Source organism: Phoca vitulina, unplaced genomic scaffold, assembly GCF_004348235.1.
Source record: "Phoca vitulina isolate PV1807 unplaced genomic scaffold, GSC_HSeal_1.0 scaffold1, whole genome shotgun sequence".
In the NCBI taxonomy this organism is placed as follows: Eukaryota; Metazoa; Chordata; class Mammalia; order Carnivora; family Phocidae; genus Phoca; species Phoca vitulina.
In genome coordinates this window covers 76,585,052-76,603,967 of record NW_022589704.1, presented here as the reverse complement: position 1 = coordinate 76,603,967, position 18,916 = coordinate 76,585,052, and the positions used below count along the sequence as shown (strand labels likewise).

General features: G+C 42.5%; 1 protein-coding gene across 5 annotated transcripts in view; it reads left to right on the top strand.

Moving 5' to 3' along the window:
- The window catches only part of FMNL2 (formin like 2), a 302,656-nt gene that overhangs the window by 78,979 nt on the left and 204,761 nt on the right, over positions 1 to 18,916 (top strand). The gene's annotated exons all lie outside the window — the stretch shown is intronic.

The window sequence follows — 18,916 nt, the reverse complement described above, 5'->3', positions numbered from 1 at the left end:
TGCTTGACCCTTACCGTCTCCATTCCTTGGTAACGCCTACAAGGTGGGTGGTTTTATTGATGAGGAAACTGGCTTGGATAGGTCTGACGAAGCCGTTCTAGGCCATGCAGGTTGGCTTTGAAATCACATTTGCCTTGCAAACCTCAGAAATCCTGAGCTGGTGAAGTTATGCTGTGCTGCTTCCCATGTTTAGGGGAATAGGCTTAAATTCAGGGAAAGTACTTTCTTGTCAAGGCATGTTTTCCTAGTCACAAGTGCTTAAGTCGTTCTGTGCCTGTGTGAAACATTCTTCCCAGAAGCCAAAAGCTTCCTAGGGATTCTCTTGCTCCCCTGTTTTGCCAGTTATTTAAGTCATGGATACCCAGGGTGGGGAAATCACATGTGTTTATGATGCCCTGGGAAGATGCACCGGGAGGAGGGTCTTGCGTCCTAGAGTCTCACCCCGACTTTGCTTCGAATTTTGATTTTCCTTGTTGTGACTACATAATTGATTTAGTTAGGTTGATAGGTGGTTGTCTCAATTCATTTTTTTAAAATACTTTATTGAGGTATTATTTATGCCACAACTCATTTTGATGTGTCAGTGGTTTTTTAATAGATTTACAGAATTGTGCCACCATCACCACAGTCTAATTGTAGAACATTTCTGTTGTGCGCCGCCCCCCCCCCCCCCCCCCAAGAAACTTCGCTCTGTTTGTCCCAATCTTTAAGTTGTCGTCTATGGCATTATCCTCTGATTTGCTGTCAGGTTTTTTAGCTGATTGTGAAGAGGAAGAAACCGCTTTAAAAATGTTATGTTTTAATTTTATCAAACATTTAATACAGTGTTCACCATGTCAGGCACTGTTCTAAGTGCTTTGTGAAGATTCACTCATTTAATTCATTGATTTCTCCTAACAGCCTTTGAGATAGGTACTCTTAGTATTTATATTTGCAGATGAGAAAACAGGTACAGGGAAGTTAAATGTCCTGACCCGTGGTGTCGCAGGGCTCGGAATGGTGGGCTCAGGAATCAGAACGTGTCACTCTAAGTGTTGTAAAGCACCCAAAGGAACTGGAAAGAGTAGTGGAAGCAATAGTTAGCCAGAGGTGTGGAAGGAGTCCAAGGAGTAAGCTAGTTCCCTGCAGGAAAAAGTCAGAGCCTTGAGTCAGGCCCTGCTTTCAGATGCCTTAGTAAAGTGTTAAATAAGGTCTGATTAAGTCCATACATGGGACGCCTGGGTGGCTCAGTTGTTAAGCGTCTGCCTTTGGCTCAGGTCATGATCCCAGGGTCCTGGGATCGAGGCCCGCATCGGGCTCCCTGCTCAGTCGGAAGCCTGCTTCTCCCTCTCCCTCTCCCCCTGCTTGTGTTCCCTCTCTTGCTGTGTCTCTCTCTGTCAAATAAATAAATAAAATCTTAAAAAAAAAAAAAAAAAGTCCATCCTGGTGGTCTGCACAGCACTTAACCTGTCATCCAGGATTCAGAGTTCCGTTCACTCTCCCTTTTGCCTGGGAATTCTAAGAAGCAGAACATGCTGTCATGGACATACTTTGGTTTATATACTGGACACCAAAGAGCTAGAGTGTTAGGCTAGAGGTCCCTTACCTGAGAGGGTTGTGTGTTGTGGAGGGAGAGGGTGGGAGCTGTGTTCTGGTCCAAAGATCCTTGGCAAGGATCTGGGAAGCCTGGCCTGGAATGATCTGTGACAGGAATGGCCCAGTTCATTGCCCTGTGTCCTGTCCTTAGCCCGGCCCTATTCTTTTTGTCTTGCACATGGTTGTATTATGGCTTTTGGGGGTCTGCCCATTAACCTTGTTTGCTTTGAAGCCTGGGACCTTGTCTCTGTTTAGGGAGATAGTCTCTTGTTCTCTCAGGGCACTAGAATTCTGGGGAGGCAAGCCCATAAGGATGGTACAGTGTTTGAGGTCAGCTGCCCACCAAAACTTTCTTTGGAAATGGGGAATCTGGAAAATGCCAACCATGATAGTAATTCCATCATAGCCTTAAAGGGGAAAATTGCCCTCTGCTTTTTGCTTATTATTCCTTTCTGTCCTTAGGATGCAGGAAAGCTGTAGAAATATTGAGGTAGTATAAATGAGGAGACGCCCCCCCATGCTGGGTATGTGTTCACATTTATATTTAGTAAATATCAATTGATTAGTGGATTTGGCGGGAGAGAAATTTGACTCTTCATAATTAATATATGTGGGATTCAGTAATTGATTTATTTGCTCATTTCAAATACACTGGCTTCATTTTTTTTTTTGAGGGGGGTATTCTTTTTATTCTGCCAGGTTATGGCCCTTATCTTGCTTCTGGCAGATTTTCATCCAGTTGAAGGCATCTGAACTTATTAAAGATCACAGGAAGATGCCCAAGAGGGAATCTGACAGTATGTGGAATGCAGGGCAATCTGTCAGAACTGTTCTGATGTATGAAAAATTGGAAAATTGCTCAACTTGAAACCCCACTGCTTTTTTTCTTTCTTGCATCAGCTTGTGTGGATTTGTCTTGGAATACAGACTTTAAAAGCAAAATTTGGACATAGGATCTATACTGACTGAGACAAATGAGAACGTATGCCTTTAATAATTTACCTTGCTTAGTTTTATAAATTCAACAACAGCAACAGGTTTTGGGCACTTCTGTTGAGCGGTAGATGCTGAGAAGACATGAAATGTAACAAAAGCGTTTTACCCCATCTAATGAGTTGATGATGTAGCTTCTCTGTCTCGCATTCATCCGCTTCTTTCTGTTGGAGTCCTGGACTAGGTGTCGGGCTTCGCCACATGTTACTTGTGGCGATTAAGTAACCGAGGATCACCTGACTTGGTGGCTGGCCCTTTGCTCTTGTTTGTGTAGCCTCTGCTCGGAGAGCGGTAGGATGCCATGGTATTGGCTCAGTGGTAATGTGGCTTTGGAGACAGGCTTGTCAACCTTTCTGAGCCTTCCCTGTCTGGAAAAAAAGGATGGGGATGATTGGCCCTCTGCTCGCCTTGTTGCTCTCAGAGGGTTTGTTTCTAAGTCTTGGCTTGACCCATGGGGCATCAGAACTGAACTTTGGGAACCAGAAGAGGGAGGATTCAGAAGCACGAAAGACGACATCTTTTCCCGAGATGATGTGGATTGGGCCATGGGTAGCTTTGTTGGGGACGCAGGGCTGAGGCTCCAGGCTTTGACCTTTTGTTTTTGCCCATGAATGAAATTAAGTTTTTGTCTGTCATTTATTTAGGGACATTCTTTGGCAAATACAGAATGGGTCAGGTGCTCAGTTTAAGAGACTTTCTTAGCATTTGTCCCTGCGTAGGTGCTGTTTCCAGGAGCGCAAAAGGCCAATATATAGGCTGAAATTCAACTCCCACTTTCTTTGGGTGGACTTTCTTTAGCTTTGTGAGACACACAGTCATGGTCATGCCATTGAATATGAAGAGCCCTCATGTTCTTACTTGTGCAGTGGTGTTAGGTACCTCATGGATTGATGCGTGGTTTAAATTAGATGAAACTAAAGCGCTGATTATAGTTTTTGGTATTTGGTAGTCCCATCATTATTTCCTCCTGCCATATTCCTACCGCAGACCATTCACTGCCTTTTCTACTTCTTGATTCTCACCGACCTACCTTTCTGTGTATACAACTCACTCTGTCACATGGTCTCACACTGCTTTGCTCCATAGCCTAACTGCTTTACATACATGTATGAACATCATTTCCATTTGTTACATATTTTCCCAGATTTGTAGAGGGCAGGAGTCTGACCATTCCTTTTTGTCTCCTACAGCGTTTGGTATAACACACATCCGTCAGACACCCACAGGGAATGTTGATCAAAGACGTGTTGGTGGCAGTGTTCGCGTCTCTAATGTTTATTCACTTTCAACCTTCCCGGTGTGTGTTTTTTGTTTTTTGTTTTTTTCTTTTTCCTAGTTGTAAATTAGAAGAGGTTTTGAAGCTGAAAGAAGCTGTAAGCAAATCAAGCACAACCTGCTCATTTGACATATGTAGGCATTGAAGCCTAGAATGGTTTAGTCCATTTTACAAAGTCCAGTGAGGGGTTAGACGAGATAAGCAGTCCATTTTCCTACTTAATTTTCTGCTACTTCATCCTGAAAACCCAATATGGAGCCTTGCTATAAAGCCAAGGACACAGGCCTGTGCGATCTTACTTCCTGGGTAAACGTGCAATGTGCTGCGGTGGGATTGGAGACAGAACCGCTGGGGATCAAGCAACTGCACAGTCTCCCTCTGTTCTGTGCTGTTGATTAATGTGAAGTTGGACTTACGGATTCCCAGTGCAGGTGTCGGAGATGTTGGTAAAATCTCTACAAATGACAGTTCTGTAAAAATTTTATTTATTACATATTTTTCTGACAACTCTTCAGTTCCTTGGCTTAATTTCCAAACAAAAACCAAAACTGAACAGTGAATGATCAGGAGTCCTTCTTATATTTGTGCTAATTATACTCCTTCATTATAATATTGAAGTAAAATAACAAAAGTGCTCTCTCCTAATATGCCAGGACCACTTAGAGTTTAACAGTCACATTTATACCAGGTGTTTTATTCTGAAACATCCCCCTCCCCCACCCATCACATCTTGAATGGAGTTCTCATTAGGTGGGGTCTGTAACATTGGAAAGAGATACGAATCCCTGCTTAGGCTGAAGTAAGTCAAGGCAGGGCCCTTTGTGGTTTTCCATATGTTTCCAATGAATATTTCTGGGCAGTTTCCAAGTGATGCTCTGTCCCGCCCCATCTCTCTGGAATGAGCATTCCAAGAAACAAACTGTGTGATCTTTGACTAGAATACACAGAGAGGGTTGCCAGGCTTCTTAGCACTGTTTTGTTGGAGGAGATTCTGACTTCACAGGTTGGACATAGCCCCAATTAGCATTTGGTTATACATTATGGAAGATTTATGGTAGGGGCCTGTCGTTTCCGGGATGATGAAGGTGTTTCTTATCTACCTCATTGCCACCATGGAAGATTATTGAAGAGTTCCTGCATCTGAATAAATGGAGATGGGAGGTAGGGAGGAAGGGAGGAAGGAAGAGAAGTTCAGGGTGTCTGAGGCCACAGTGGACCTTGAGCTGTGTGAGTCATGGGATATTTATGTGCATAGCTGTGTGTGGCTGAAATGCCCACCAGCTTAGCCGGACGTGTCAGGAGTAACAGTCTAGCGGGGTGCTTGTGTGTTTGTTAGACCTTCTTTGGTGGTGCTGGTGGCACAGCCAGCCACTGGAAAGAGACACAGGTAAGCAGCCCTTTCGGTATCTCGTATCACTGGTTTTATTCACATTTCGCTCCAAAGGCAGTGTTCCTGTACCCTCTGAGTGCTCAAGAATTGTTTGTATAATTCCTCAAATAACTGGGTGAGTACATACCCTGCCTGAAGTGTGTCCTGGGATCATCCGTGGAAATGCAGTGGTCCTGATTTCACTGGTCTGAGGTGTGGGATGTGCGGGTATTGGGAGTTTTTTTTTTTAAAGCTCCCCAGACGATTCTGATGGGCAGCTGAGGCTGAGGTGTGTCTTTCTTAGAAAACACGAAGAGGCTGAAGAGCAGTGATGTATTTTGCATATGCTTGCTACTTGAGAGTTTCAGAAAGGCTGTGTGTAGCCCGTTGCCATTGTCAGTTTGAACTACCCTAAGGAAATGTACTTATAGGTCGAGTTCATCACCTGTTCATTTAGATAACTCTAAGAAAACTAGAAGGATTTGTAAGAACAGTAGATGCTTAAGCACAACTGAGCCATGCGAGGAAACAAAAGTCCAGCACTCCCAGCATCCAGGGTGGGTGCCCTGTGCATGCTGACCCCCTGGGGCAGGTGCCTGTTCGACGGGCGGACCTGCTGTTGCGTGTTCCAGATCCCTCCAGGGATGCGTTCCTGCCCCGTAGGGGAGCATCGTGCCAACCTGGTTTGTTTCTCCCAGTCTGATGTTGCAATGAGTGGGAAGAGGAAATGATCCTGATTAGGCCCCAAATAAGCATAAAATGAAAACCAGTGCTCTGACCACTGACTCCTAAAATGTATTATGCAGAAGAGTAAAGACAAGCAGGGAAAAGTTAGTTTAAAATCATTTGTTCTTGTTTTACCTTATATATCCCTCTTTCCCTCCCTCCCTTCTTTCCTTCCTTCCAGCAACATAACATCCTTCCTAGGGGCACCTGGGTGGCTCAGTCGGTTAAGCGTCTGCCTTCAGCTCAGGTCATGATCTCCATGTTCTGGGATCGAGGCTCACAGGGGATCCTGCTTCTCCTTCTCCCTCTGACCCTCCCCCCTGCTCTGCTCTCTCGCTCTCTCTCAAATAAATAAATAAAATCCCTCCTAAAAAGGAGATTAAAACTTTCAAAGTAATGCATGAAGTGAAAATACATGGGAAGGGTAGAAGTGAAAAGTAAGACTTCTACCCTTTTCACACGTTTTCAGAATGTCTGTTCCATTCCCCAGTATAACCATTCTGAGTGATCTCTGTGAAGTGCTTTTGTCACTCCTTCCAGAATTTGGTTATGTATTCAAACAGGCCCCTGAGATCGGATATGTGGGTTGCATGTAGGTCACACTATGGATGACTCCCCATGGCCTTGTGTGGTGTGCACGCCCTGGCCATACAAGCTTGCTGTCTCTACACAGAGTAAGGACCCATTGCCTTCAAAGCAAAACCAAGTAGGAGTGCACTGAATGTACTGCGCTGTCTCTTGTCTTTTTCACTTAATAGTGAAATAGTGAAAAATGGAAACTTGGCCTTTGTTTTTAAAGAGTCTTACTGTATTGCCGTATTGCCAAATGACTCCTTAAGAGGTCCTGATTTACATTACTACCGGTGTGTGAGAGTACTTGTTTCCCCCCTCTTCTTGCCAACTTGGCATTTTATCAAATTGGGAAAATGTTTGCCAATTGTTTGGTAAAGTGTTCATTCCAAAAATGTTTTAAGTGACTCCTATGTGTTAGGTTCTGTGTTCAGTGTTCACAAAGACCATAGTAAATCAGAGGCCTGGTTCCTGCTGTTATAGAAGTTCATGGTTTATATGAGTGAGGGACAAAAAGTAAGCAGATCACAATTCACAATTACTTTGTGTATAAATTTATCATGGAAACAAAGGGGCAGCTGTAGTAATCTGTTACGGTTTGAAGCTTAACATGCCACAGAAATAGGCCTTATTGCTGCAGTGTTTTTCTTTTCATTTGTAATATATTTTCCATTTGATTTCTTGTTGTATCTTCTAAGTAATCCCGTCTCTATAATTCAAGAGCCTTTTCCTTTCACGCCAGATGCATTGAGTACACAGCAGATGCCAACTCTGCAAATTCTCTTTTCATATCTTTTCTGAAATGATACCATTTTTGTTTTTTCGGGGACTACTATACAGTGTGTTGTGAAGAGGAGAAATTTCTAGTACTTGGAAGCAAGAGTTTATAGAAACCTTGTGTTTTAACTAAATTGTGTTTTATAATTCTATAATGTGCTTATTGCTCTTAAATCATTAGTGACTTTGGATGGCAATAATTCAAGTTGTGGGATAGAAAGTGTTCCTAGTTCTTACAGCATGCCATACACCTTCTAGTGCAATGTCTGATGCTATTTTTCTGGTCTGTCTGGAGATTTACTTACCACTGTTGCATGAAAATGCTTAAAGCCTATGGCTGTGTGCAGTGTCCATCCAGATGTGCCCACGTGGGGTTGTTCCCTCTTGAGCTGATGATGCCCTGCCTTAAATTGCATGTGAACTCCTGCTCCCGTACTGGAGTCTGGTTCGGGGCCTGCTGTGAGAACTGGAGCATGAATTGGCAATAGTGTCCTGCTTGTAGCGATCTACACCCTTTCAGAGATAGAGACTTTATTGAAATTTGAAGGGACAAACAAAAGACTAATATTAGTATTTCCATTTGCCAGCCATTGCTAACTCGCAGTAAAGCACTGCTGCCCAATTAGTATGGTTGGTGCTTAACAGATCCCTTAAATGTTCCACTTCCCTTATTTCTGTCCTTTCTAATGGTCTTTGTAATACCCATCTTCAGGCTGCCTTCAATTATGGTGGAATTCTTTCACTTTTAACATCTAGGTTTTTAGAACTTCATTTTGTCAGATTTGTGTCTGCATTGACGCAGAATGGTAGGAATCCAAGACCTGTTCTTGGGGCGCCTGGGTAGCTCAGTCATTAAGCGTCTGTCTTCGGCTCAGGTCATGATCCCGGGGTCCTGGGATCGAGCCCCACATCGGGCTCCCTGCTCAGCTGGAAGCCTGCTTCTCCCTCTCCCATCCCCCCTGCTTGTGTTCCCTCTCTCGCTGTGTCTCTCTCTGTCAAATAAATAAATAAAATCTTTAAAACAAAAACAAAAACAAAAACCTGTTCTTGCTCCCGAGGGTGTGAATGTTATATTAAACAGGTTGAAATTTCTATGCCAAAATTTTCTTCTCTGTGAAATGAAGATTTTTGGACTAAATAGTCTCCATCTTTTTTTTTTTTTTTTAATTTTTAAGTAATCTCTGCACCCTACATGGGGCTTGAACTCATGACCCTGAGATAGAGACCCATGCTCTACCAACTGTGCCAGTCAGGCCCCCTCCATCTTTTTCATTCAGCTCAATAATTCCATGCATTTCCTGCATCTGCCTGTTTGTCTTGAACTTAAAAAAAAATGTGGCACCAGGGGCGCCTGGGTGGCTCAGTCAGTTAAATGTCCGACTCTTGATTTCGGCTCAGGTCATGATTTCTTCAGGGTCGTGAGATGGAGCCCCACATCAGGCTCTGCGCTGGGCTTAGAGCCTGCTTAACATTCTCTCTCTTCCTCTCCCTCTGCCCCTCCCGTGTGTGCTCTCGCACTCTCTCTCTGTCTCTCTAATAAAGAAACAACAAAATGCCTGTGACAATTCATTAAAAAAAATGTGGCAGCAGATGGGTACTCTGAGCAGTTGGTTACTTTGGCATTTTTATAATACTAGTTTAATCAGACAATTTTCCTCTTACCTGCAGAGTGAAATGGTGTTCATTTTCCATGTGGAAGTTGAGAGATTGTAATATGACTGAGTTAAGGAAATGTGTTCTCCCTTCTGCTTTCGAACTCTGAGCCATGTGCGTCTTTGTTTCTTTGTGAATGGCCCGCCCTTTGCCGGTGTGCACTCAGTGTGTGCTCAGCCTCTTTCTTCTTACTAATGTTCTGTTAGGGCTAAATGAACATTGTGCTGAAAGTGTTTTACTCAAGTCCTTTAGATGGCGTAGAGCCTAGCTCTGTGGGGTCGGCTGAAGACATGGACACTGCATGGCAAGTCAAAGCGTATGTACCTACTTTTGCCTCTGTTAATCCCTTATTTTTCTTTAAAGTGTTGATTTGGAATTTATTCAGGATTTATTTCAGCAAATCCTGAGATTATAACACCTTACTTTATTTTTCTTTTTTCATGGTTAAAAGTGCATTTCTGAGGGGCGCCTGGGTGGCTCAGTCATTAGGCGTCTGCCTTCGGCTTGGGTCATGATCTCGGGGTCCTGGGATCGAGCCCCACATCGGGCTCCCTGCTCAGCGGGAAGCCTGCTTCTCCCTCTCTCACTCCCCCTGCTTGTGTCCCCTCTCTCGCTCTTTCTATCAAATAAATAAAATCTTAAAAAAAAAAAAAGTGCATTTCTGAGACTGCCTTGCCTCTGTTTTGAATGATTGTGTTTTGCTTTACAAAGGGCAGAGTGACTTTTGGGCTAAGTGCTCAGCTGGTGTTTTGCTGCTTTCTGCAGGGATCTGGAAAATAATGGTTCTTTTAAGGTCAGTTGTTATTTTCTTTATCATATGAAGAAAAAATAACACCTTTAGAAACCTATTGCTTTAAATGATCTTCTTGAATAGTAGTTCTCTGTTGGCTTCATCCAAAAATGGAGGAGGGAACCTCCCCTCATAGGCTCACTGTAAGATTCAATTGAGATACTGGTGTGAAAACACTGAAAACTAGACTTAAGAGGAATTGAGTTAATCTAGGATTACTTATCAGTGTCTTAGTAACTGAAAGTCTAAAATGTGTTTTGTCTACCAACTTACTCCATGTGCACAGTTAATCTAAGAGACTCCACTTTTCAACAAATGGAGAAAGATTAATTTCTTTATGGATCATAGTATGGGATGAAACATAGTCCATTCTAGCTGTCAGGAAGTGAGCAAGCAACATTGTTTTTGAAACCAATGTGATTTTGACTTAGTCATTTAAACATCAGATGTACCATTTTTAGTTTCAGGTGCCATAATTTGTGTTAGAATTCTGCAGAACGTGCAGTTCTTTGGCTAAATAAGAGAAATAAATGTGCCATGTGTTTGTTTTAAGATGAAATCTGAACATTTTCAATCTGAGCAGCGTTCTATTTTTGAGACAAGATTCTCTGTATGAAACTTGATGAAATACGGTTTGTGCTATTGTTTGTTATCAGCATTTGGCTAATATCTGCGTAAAAGGAAAGTGGGGTACTCATATGCTGACTGTGTGGTTTTCTCTCATAAATTGGGACCAGTGGTTGAATTTTTTAAAGAGCTTCAGATGAATCCGTCTTCATCTCCACTTTACTTGCGTTCTGGCATTGCCTGTGTTGATTGAGCGTGTTAAAGCTTGACATCATGATTCAATCATTTTCTGATTTTGCAATAATTCAAAGTGGAGCGGAAGCATCATGAGAGAATCATGCCAGTTTTCTTAAGGTCTGACACACCCACGTTAATTTACAGTCTTGTTCTAAGGATGCACCAGGAAATACACAGCTCAGTGAGACATCTGAAGGGACTTGGCTGCCTCCTGTCCTTTTCCTGTCTCCTCCCTTTGTTTTCCAGATGCATCAGCAGATGGCTGTTCAAAGCTCTAAATTTGTACCTTGGGTGACCTTTAGCCTGGAGAAAGGCAAATTTCTTGTGAGGGTGGACTTCCAGGCCATCACAAGGAGGTCTTTTGTTGTCTTAAGTAAACTTTTCTTTGGATGTTCCTTCTGAGGTTTAAATTGAGTAGCTTTTCTTGGGACTATAACAAATTTGAAGGTGAGTGAGACAGATCTGGAGAATGCTCCAGGATCGTTTGAATCCTGTGGTGTACTTGCACTGAGGGTTGGCTTTGAAAGAAGTTTTCAGGCTTTGATTCCAGTTGTCAGGCTGCCTGGCAGAGGAGGCATTATCTTTGGAAATCAGGCAGTCCTGGGTTTGAGTTCTACTTCTGCTGTATGTGAGCAGAGCTTACCGCACAGAGCTGTTAGCATTTAACGAGGTTCTGTATATACACAGCCCATGACTGATCGTGGACCTAACAGGTGCTCGATAAATGGTAAGTCACTTAATTTCCTGTCATAAGAGGTCATTCTTAAATCTCTATATTCAAGGACAGAGGGCTCTGGAACTAATGAAGGAAAGGGAAGTTGTGTGCTGCCAAGCAGAGAATCAGAAAGAGGATCATGTGAATAATTTTATTAGCTTCTTTATCTCTTGTACAATTCATTGCCTTTGGAGCTTTTAAGCTATTGTAACATAGACAGAGAATGCAGGTTGTCTTGAAGTGGCATGCTTTTGTTTGTGACAAGTCACTGTGGGGAGAAGTCATACAGGTTAACGTATGTTCATTGCCCAAAAGACCTAACATTGGTTAGTAATTGTGGAGGAGAGAAAATAAACCCCGCCTCTCTTTTCTTCCCACCACCAGGCTTCGGGGTTAGCTTGAGAATGGGAAGCCTTGTCTTCTGTAGTGAGTTGACTCTTACTGTGGTGTAATAAGGATATCCAGGTTGGTTTGACCATGAAGTTGAATGTTCCTGGGAATTTGGTTGCAAGATGAAAGGAAAAGTTGGAAAAAGTAATTGGGGTTGTTGAGGCCTAAGAGACCTTGAGGAAGACACGTCACCACGTTAGGTCGGCTCTGACTGTTAACATCAGAGGGTAGTAAGAGAGCCGGGTCAGCATTTCGCTTCCCTCCTTACTGTATTCTTCCGGCCTGTCCCCATTATTGGCCCTACCCTTCTAAAGAAAAAGCTGTATAGACAGCAGTGGGGGAAAATTAGTCTGATGCAGTCTGGAGAAAATTTGTGTCCCGCCCTACTTTCTCTTAGCTTTGAAAATCTCAAATGTAAGGCTAGACAATGAATTATTACTAACATGGTAGAAGGAAACTGGTACTATTAATGTCATGTAAGGAGAAAGCCCATTTTGAGTGGAAACAGAAGGACATTTATGAGGGAGAAGTTGGCTGGCTAGGGCGCCACTGAGTAGTAGGAAATTTAACTATAATTATTCCATTGAATTTTTTGGAAGTGCTCCTCAAACTGTTGGAGGTTGGCTAGTAATTAGCGCAGTAGCTATGAACACAAGTACACTCTGACCTAGAGCAGCGGGGAAGGGAAAGAGTCAGTTACGTAAATTTTGTGCAGACTGTGTTGTATAGCAGGGAAGTATGCACAGTGAATTTCCACATTAGATCAGCCTCGTTTAAAATTTACAAATGCCAGGGGCTGTGGGTGGATGGAGGCATTAGGATTATATGTGATCTGGTAGCTCTTTGAAAACTGCATGTTTGGGGTTTGTGTTTCTAGTTGGAGCTGAATCTCAATTTGAGATTTTAATCCCCTTGAATCGAACTAGGTATATTATAAGAATTAAATATTTGATCTCTTGCATCTTACCTAGTACACAGGAGCTTGAGTGCTTCCTCAACTTGGACATAATCTGGATCCTAGCTGGCCTTTGATTTTAATTTATGTGCAGTGCTTAGGTGGCACCTTGGTGACAGCGGGACCTTCCCACAAAACCCGAAGGGCCCCGGCAGAACAGAGAAGGCTTATTAACCCTTCTCCTCCTGCTTGCCCCAGTGGGCTGGAGGTTGGCTTTAGGTAGCCGATTGGTTTGTTTTTGGCCATAATTAGCTAGGTAGGCTTAGCTCTTTTGATTATTCATGCCACTTTGGGAAAACATAAGCTGCCTATTCAGAGTTCCAGGGCCTGGATGAGGGTGGGAATTCTTTGGCCAGACCAGCTGCAGGATTAGCATTAATGTGATACTAATCCCTGGGATGGTCCCTCAGAACAGGGCACCGCGTGTTTTTTCTCGTCCAGAGTCCACAAACCACATGCTCAGTAATGCTGAGTGGGCTCTACCCCTCAGCATCGAGATGACATGGTTTGTGGCTAAGGAGGTTTGGAGCGTTTGTTAGAGTCACGAGTAGAGAGAAGATCAGAGGTACGGTCTAGAAGGTGTTCTGACATTTAATGTCTCTGGAGGCTCTGGAATCCTATGGCCCAGGATTTCTTAGGTACCCGTACACACCCGCTGTTCATTGTACTCTCCTCATTTAGTGTTTAAGGATCAGTGGGATCAGTTATATAAAAACCTGTTGGAATTTGGTTTAAGTTTTGCCTCCAGCCAAGGTGATTATATTTAGGTATCCCATATTGGTTACACCTGGGCATCTTTTTCTGTTCCATCCTTCGGGCTTAGGATGTGTCATATGTGGTCCCTGAGTTATTATTTTTGAAAAGATAGTTTTCTCTACCAGTTGGTGGAATGTAAGCTGCTATTAGGTAGAACCTCAAAGAGCCCAAATAGAAATGGTTTAAAAAAAAAAAAAAAACCCCAAAAACCTAACATGTGATGGTACATTCTGTATCCATAAAAATGGTAAAATGAGGTGAGGAGATTTCTAGAGTATAGGTTTTCCACTCTTTTTCTTTTGTTGATGTTGGGAATGAGTGATACAGAATCATCAGGGGGTGGGAGAAATGAGAAATAACAAACTAAATTGGTAATTATGTCCTCCCCAGGTTGCTGTGCTATTCTAGTATGTTATTGTGTGGTACCTTATTGGAGTTAGGAGGACCCTGACTATTCCCTCTTGAGAAACAAGTCAGGGTACAGAGACCGGAAGAGGCCACCACCATCACGTGCCTCCCTGACGCAGCCTGCCTACTGTTCAGGGCCTCAACGTTGTTCCCTCCACCTTCCTTTTTTTTTTTTTTTTTTTAAAGAGCATTAAGCTCCATGAGATGTATACATAAAACGTTGTCACTGTCACCAGAAGACCTGTTTATTTCTCTCAGTGTCATGCAGTCCTGCAACCCCACACTTGATAAACCTGCCCCATTGTATTTCCTTGCGCTGTGACAAATCTAGTGTAAAAGTTTAGGAACTAAATGCTTATGTGCTATACCAAATCTCAGAACGTTACTGACCTGTTCTGAGAATTACTCCTTTAGCAGCTTGACATAGATATTCCTAGTAGGTGGGAGGGTTGCCAGGTTTCTTTCTTTTTGGGTCTTACCGCTCCTGTGCCTTTGAAATGCTCTGCATCTAGCTAGCCGATGGGAAAGCGAGGGTAGAGATACTCCACTTCCTTGCCACCTTTGCCCAGAAGGGATGTGCCTCACTTCCCCTTGTGTTTCAGGTGGTGAGAAGTAGTAGCAGTGTACCACCTAGATGCAGCGGCCCTGGGTGAAAAGCCACTTCCAAGTGACTGGTTGACATATGCAGGGGAAGGAGGAATCTTGGTGGACAGGTAGTCTCCTCTGCCCACAACGTTTGTATTGGATACTGGATTGGATACTGTTTGGATATCCTGGGGCTAGGCATTAGATTTGTCACTATGTATCTGACATGGGGTCAAGTTATAAACTTCTTGGGATCTGTTTTACCACCTGCCATGCCTGCTGGCATGGGCTGTTGTAAAGATGAGAGAGAGGATGAGCGTATCCTGAGAAGAAGAACTTACCGTGGCTGCAGAGCTGCGGAAGAAGGCCAGTGAGCACTCCTTGCAGTGAAAAAGATGTTCTAGTCCAGCACAAGGGATGCTTCGGGAAATCATTCCTAACTTGCAGCAGATTGCTGGACTGATTCAAGGCTGTGTTTTTGAAAACCTTGCTTATGCCTTTTTACAGGGTACCAGTTTGTCTGAAGCCGACTATATTTGTAACCAAAGTGACGGAACAGCTGGGATACCATAGTGCCTTAGTAAAAATCCCAAATTCAAACAACAGAAACAAAAGTGACACAGTAGTCCCCTCTTGGCTATTCTTTGTCACACCTACAAGAATTATAGGGTTTGGTCTTTGAATATTACTGCCTCTTAACTGTTTCTTGGATTTATCTCCTAAAAGAGACCAATTTGGGGCCATTTACTCAGTTTTGTATCACTCATGTCTGTTGTAAAAGGCATTAGAATGTGTGGAGGAAGAAAAAAACCAGAGCCCTTTATGAATTGTATACTTGAAACAAGAGAGACGTTTGCCTTAAATTTGGTCACGATACATAGAGGAGACTTAGATGGAAATTTTGGAAGCTATCTGTAGCGAAATTTGCCCTTAAAGTCTGTTTTCTCTTACTGCCAAAATGAGAAGGCAGTGTGCTCAGATGCTAGCATTTGATACGTTACAAAGGGGAACGTTTGCATAGAAAGTGGGAAATGTGTTCAAATGAGACCAACACAGACATTGGGGAAAATAAGGCCTGTTCAACTCTGGATTTAAATAGACAGTAAATAGGAAATGGTGTCATGCATTGTTGACTCATCCTTCTGGGAACAGGCATTCAGAAATCAAAAGCAATTGGCTAGCTTCCACTTGTTATCTACAAGTAAAAGGGTCACAAATCCAGAGAGAGATAGGCCCAGGGCCACACAGATCACCTTGGTGCATGATGCAGTTTTGAATTATGAGTGGGAAATGGGGAGATCAAGTTCCTGGAGGAAGGGGGAGAAAGTAGATATTGAAGCGTCAGACAGAAGTGCAGGACCAGTCTTGTCAGGTCTTCAGATTTTTAAAGAAGCTAGAAATGTGTGTGGGTTTTTTTTTTTTTTTTTTTAGACATTCACTGTGTACGTTAGTGAAAAACTGTCAGCTTGTCTTAATTGTCCTGAGAGCCACTTGTCTGTGGCTTCTATTTTAGTGGGAGGGGAAGGCCTAATTGCTCTGGGCATGGGATAGACAGGGAGGGCCCTCTGATTTAGCAACACATTCTCTGGGTAAACAATCAGGCTCAGTTTTTGCGGTCATAGCCTCTGGGGGCTAATGCCATTTGGAATCTACAAAGTTATAGTGGCTATATGGAGGACCTGCTGTTAGTTTGATACTCTTTCATAAACTGAAACTTTATTTACTTTATAGAAATGCCATATTCATCCGTTGCCCACACTTTTGTTTCTAATAGTTCGGATTAAGAGATCAGCAAAGATGGTCTTATTTGGGATTGAAAGCAGAACCAGTTTAAAAATCTCCTCGGTACTGAAAAGAAAGTAAAATCAAAGCATTCAAGTTGTTGGCTGGCTCATAAAATGGATGGAATAATTTTTGTGTGTGCAAGTTGCCACAGCTAATTGAAGTGTTCTAGGTTTAATATCCCTATCTTTTTAGGAGGTTTGGCTTTTAGGGAAAAAATATTCCTTGGTGTAGAAAAAAAGAAATTATGTAACAAATGGGAATTGACAAAGATGAAATATAATCAGAGAGAAACTATGTTAGGAGTGCAGTGTGCCTGTTTAAAAACTGCTAGCTTGGATGATTAAAAATCTAACCAACTACTCCTTGAGAAAACAAACATTGAAAATAAGCCAGGAGCTGAATACTGAGTTAGGTTCAAGATTTATTATTTTAAAAGAGAAGACAGGTCTTGTTGGGTGTATGCCTGGGGGTGTGTGTGTGTGTGTGTTCGTTCGTTCTTGGTTTTGTTTTTTTGCTTTGTTTTTGTTAAGCCAAGTTTCATTTTATTTTACATAATGGGTGTGGTAAATAAGAAAACCGCTTTTAAAACATTTTTACTTTAAAAGGTGTTCTGTTGAATGCATGAAAGTGACTTTGTAAGTCACTGTATCTCTCTGAACCTTCATCTGTAATTTGGGAATAGTTTTCTCTATTTTGCAGGTTGCTCTTGAGCATTAAATGAGTATTTATTTAATGTGCCGGTTGCAATATCCGACACTCATTCCTTTCTTCAGTGTCTTTGGGGTTCAAGATATCAGGACACTGACTCCTAAGAAGGCTACCATACTGATCTTAGCCAGGGAAAGAATATAGCTTGGACCTTTTCTCTTTGGGGTCATGTTTGACTGAGTTTGCTCTGGTGCGCCATGATTATAATTCTTATGCAGCATTGATCTCTTTTCCTAAACTTCCTGGAAGTTATCGGCATATGATACAGCAGGTGGTTAGAATGGGTTTTACATAAAGATCTTTTAAAAATCACACCCTTTGTAGAATTGGCCAGAAAGATCAGCATTTTAATAAACCACTAGCAGAAAGTAGATAATGAACTTGAAATACTACCAAGTGGACTGCTCTACTGAGAACATCTTAAGAAGGAGCCACAAACTGAGAAGTGGGCTTGAAACACCCTTGGATCAGCCTACCTTCCCAGATGGAAGAATTGGGGCTTTATTGCATATTAATTTGGCATTTAAGCACCTAACTGCTGTGAGGTTGCTTGCTTGCGGGAAGATGTGGAAAAGGAAATCAAAATCATAATGATTGTTAGTGTGACTGTGAATACTGACATGTCCTTCTACTTCTCGACAAACATAATGCTGATAAGGATAAGGGAAACAGCATGACTGACTGTGTGTGGTGGGGTCAGGAATTCTTTCTTTTTCTTTAGAATAAAAAGTGTTTTCTTGGAACAGGAAGTTGAAACTGCCTTCACACAGTTCAATGCTGTGACATCAGTTAGTTTCAGAAACCCTCCTTGATAGGTATCTGTAGTTCACAACAGTGATTAACTTTGTGGTTAAAAAACAAACAAAAAAGAATAAATTGTTACCCTTAGAGCCAAGTAGAGAAGGCGTTGTTCAAGCTGTAAGTCCTTATGGGAGATTCTGCATGTAGAAGACAGAGACAAAGCTTTCATTCTTTTCCTTTGAAGCGTTTTCTGTAGTCCAGTGCCCCCCCCCCCCCCCCCCCCCCAGGGGAGACTACCTTTATAGGAATGATAGGATGCTACTATGGAAAGGTTATTGAATTCTTGTTTACTTAAATGTGAAATATGGCTAAATTTTCCAACAAGATGTGGTTGAAATGTGAACCTCCACAAAATGGTGGGAATCAAAGAAAAACTGCTGTTACCTTGCCTTTTTCAAAGAGGGAGATACAGAGAAAGCAAGCTCTTTCCTCTTCATGACTTTTTGGAAGTGTGATTTCTGGAGTCTTAGTCAACAACATTTATGGACTCTGTAATATATGCATAGCACTAAATGTGATTATAGATAATAAAGCTTTAAGTTGGAATTGACCTTAGTTGTCATTTTATTGAACCTACTCTTTACCTGGAAAGAATTTACTGAAAATGAGAGCTAACAGATGTTTGTTTGGGCAATTAAAATTGCAATTCAGGAAGAAACCTAAATTGTGTTCAGAGGAAGACAAAAATGGGGGTGGGGGGTGGGGAGCTGAGTTCTGTAGGCAAAAGACTCCGAGTGTAGTGCTCATTTAGGTCTTTTATGCATAACAGGGATTGAAACTAGGTTAACCAAATTGGTTGAGTTACTCTGCAGATGAGGGACTGAAACTTGTTAAATCACATTGGCTCCTTTCCAGGTGAAGAATGCAGATAATTCGGGGTTATGGTGAGGAAGAAGTTAAGTCTAGGCTGAAGGCTTGAGTTGGCTGAAAGGTTTTTTTTGTTTTTGTTTTGTTTTTTATGTTTCTTCGTGAGCGTGTGCATAAATTCTTCCTCCCTTAGGGCCTTCCGACCCTGTTTTAGAAAGAGACTCTCCTAGCCAGGCTTGCTTGCTCCATTTTGAAATCTCATTTTACACTACTTATATTGAAAATGAGGAATTGAGGGGCGCTTGGGTGGCTCAGTCGCTTAAGTGTCTGCCTTCAGCTCAGGTCATGATCCCAGGGTCCTGGGATCAAGCCCTGCATTGTGCTCCCTGCTCAGTGGGGAGCCTGCTTCTCCCTCTTCCTCTGCCTGCCACTCCCCCTGCTTGTGCTCTCTCCTCTCTCTGGCAAATAAGAAA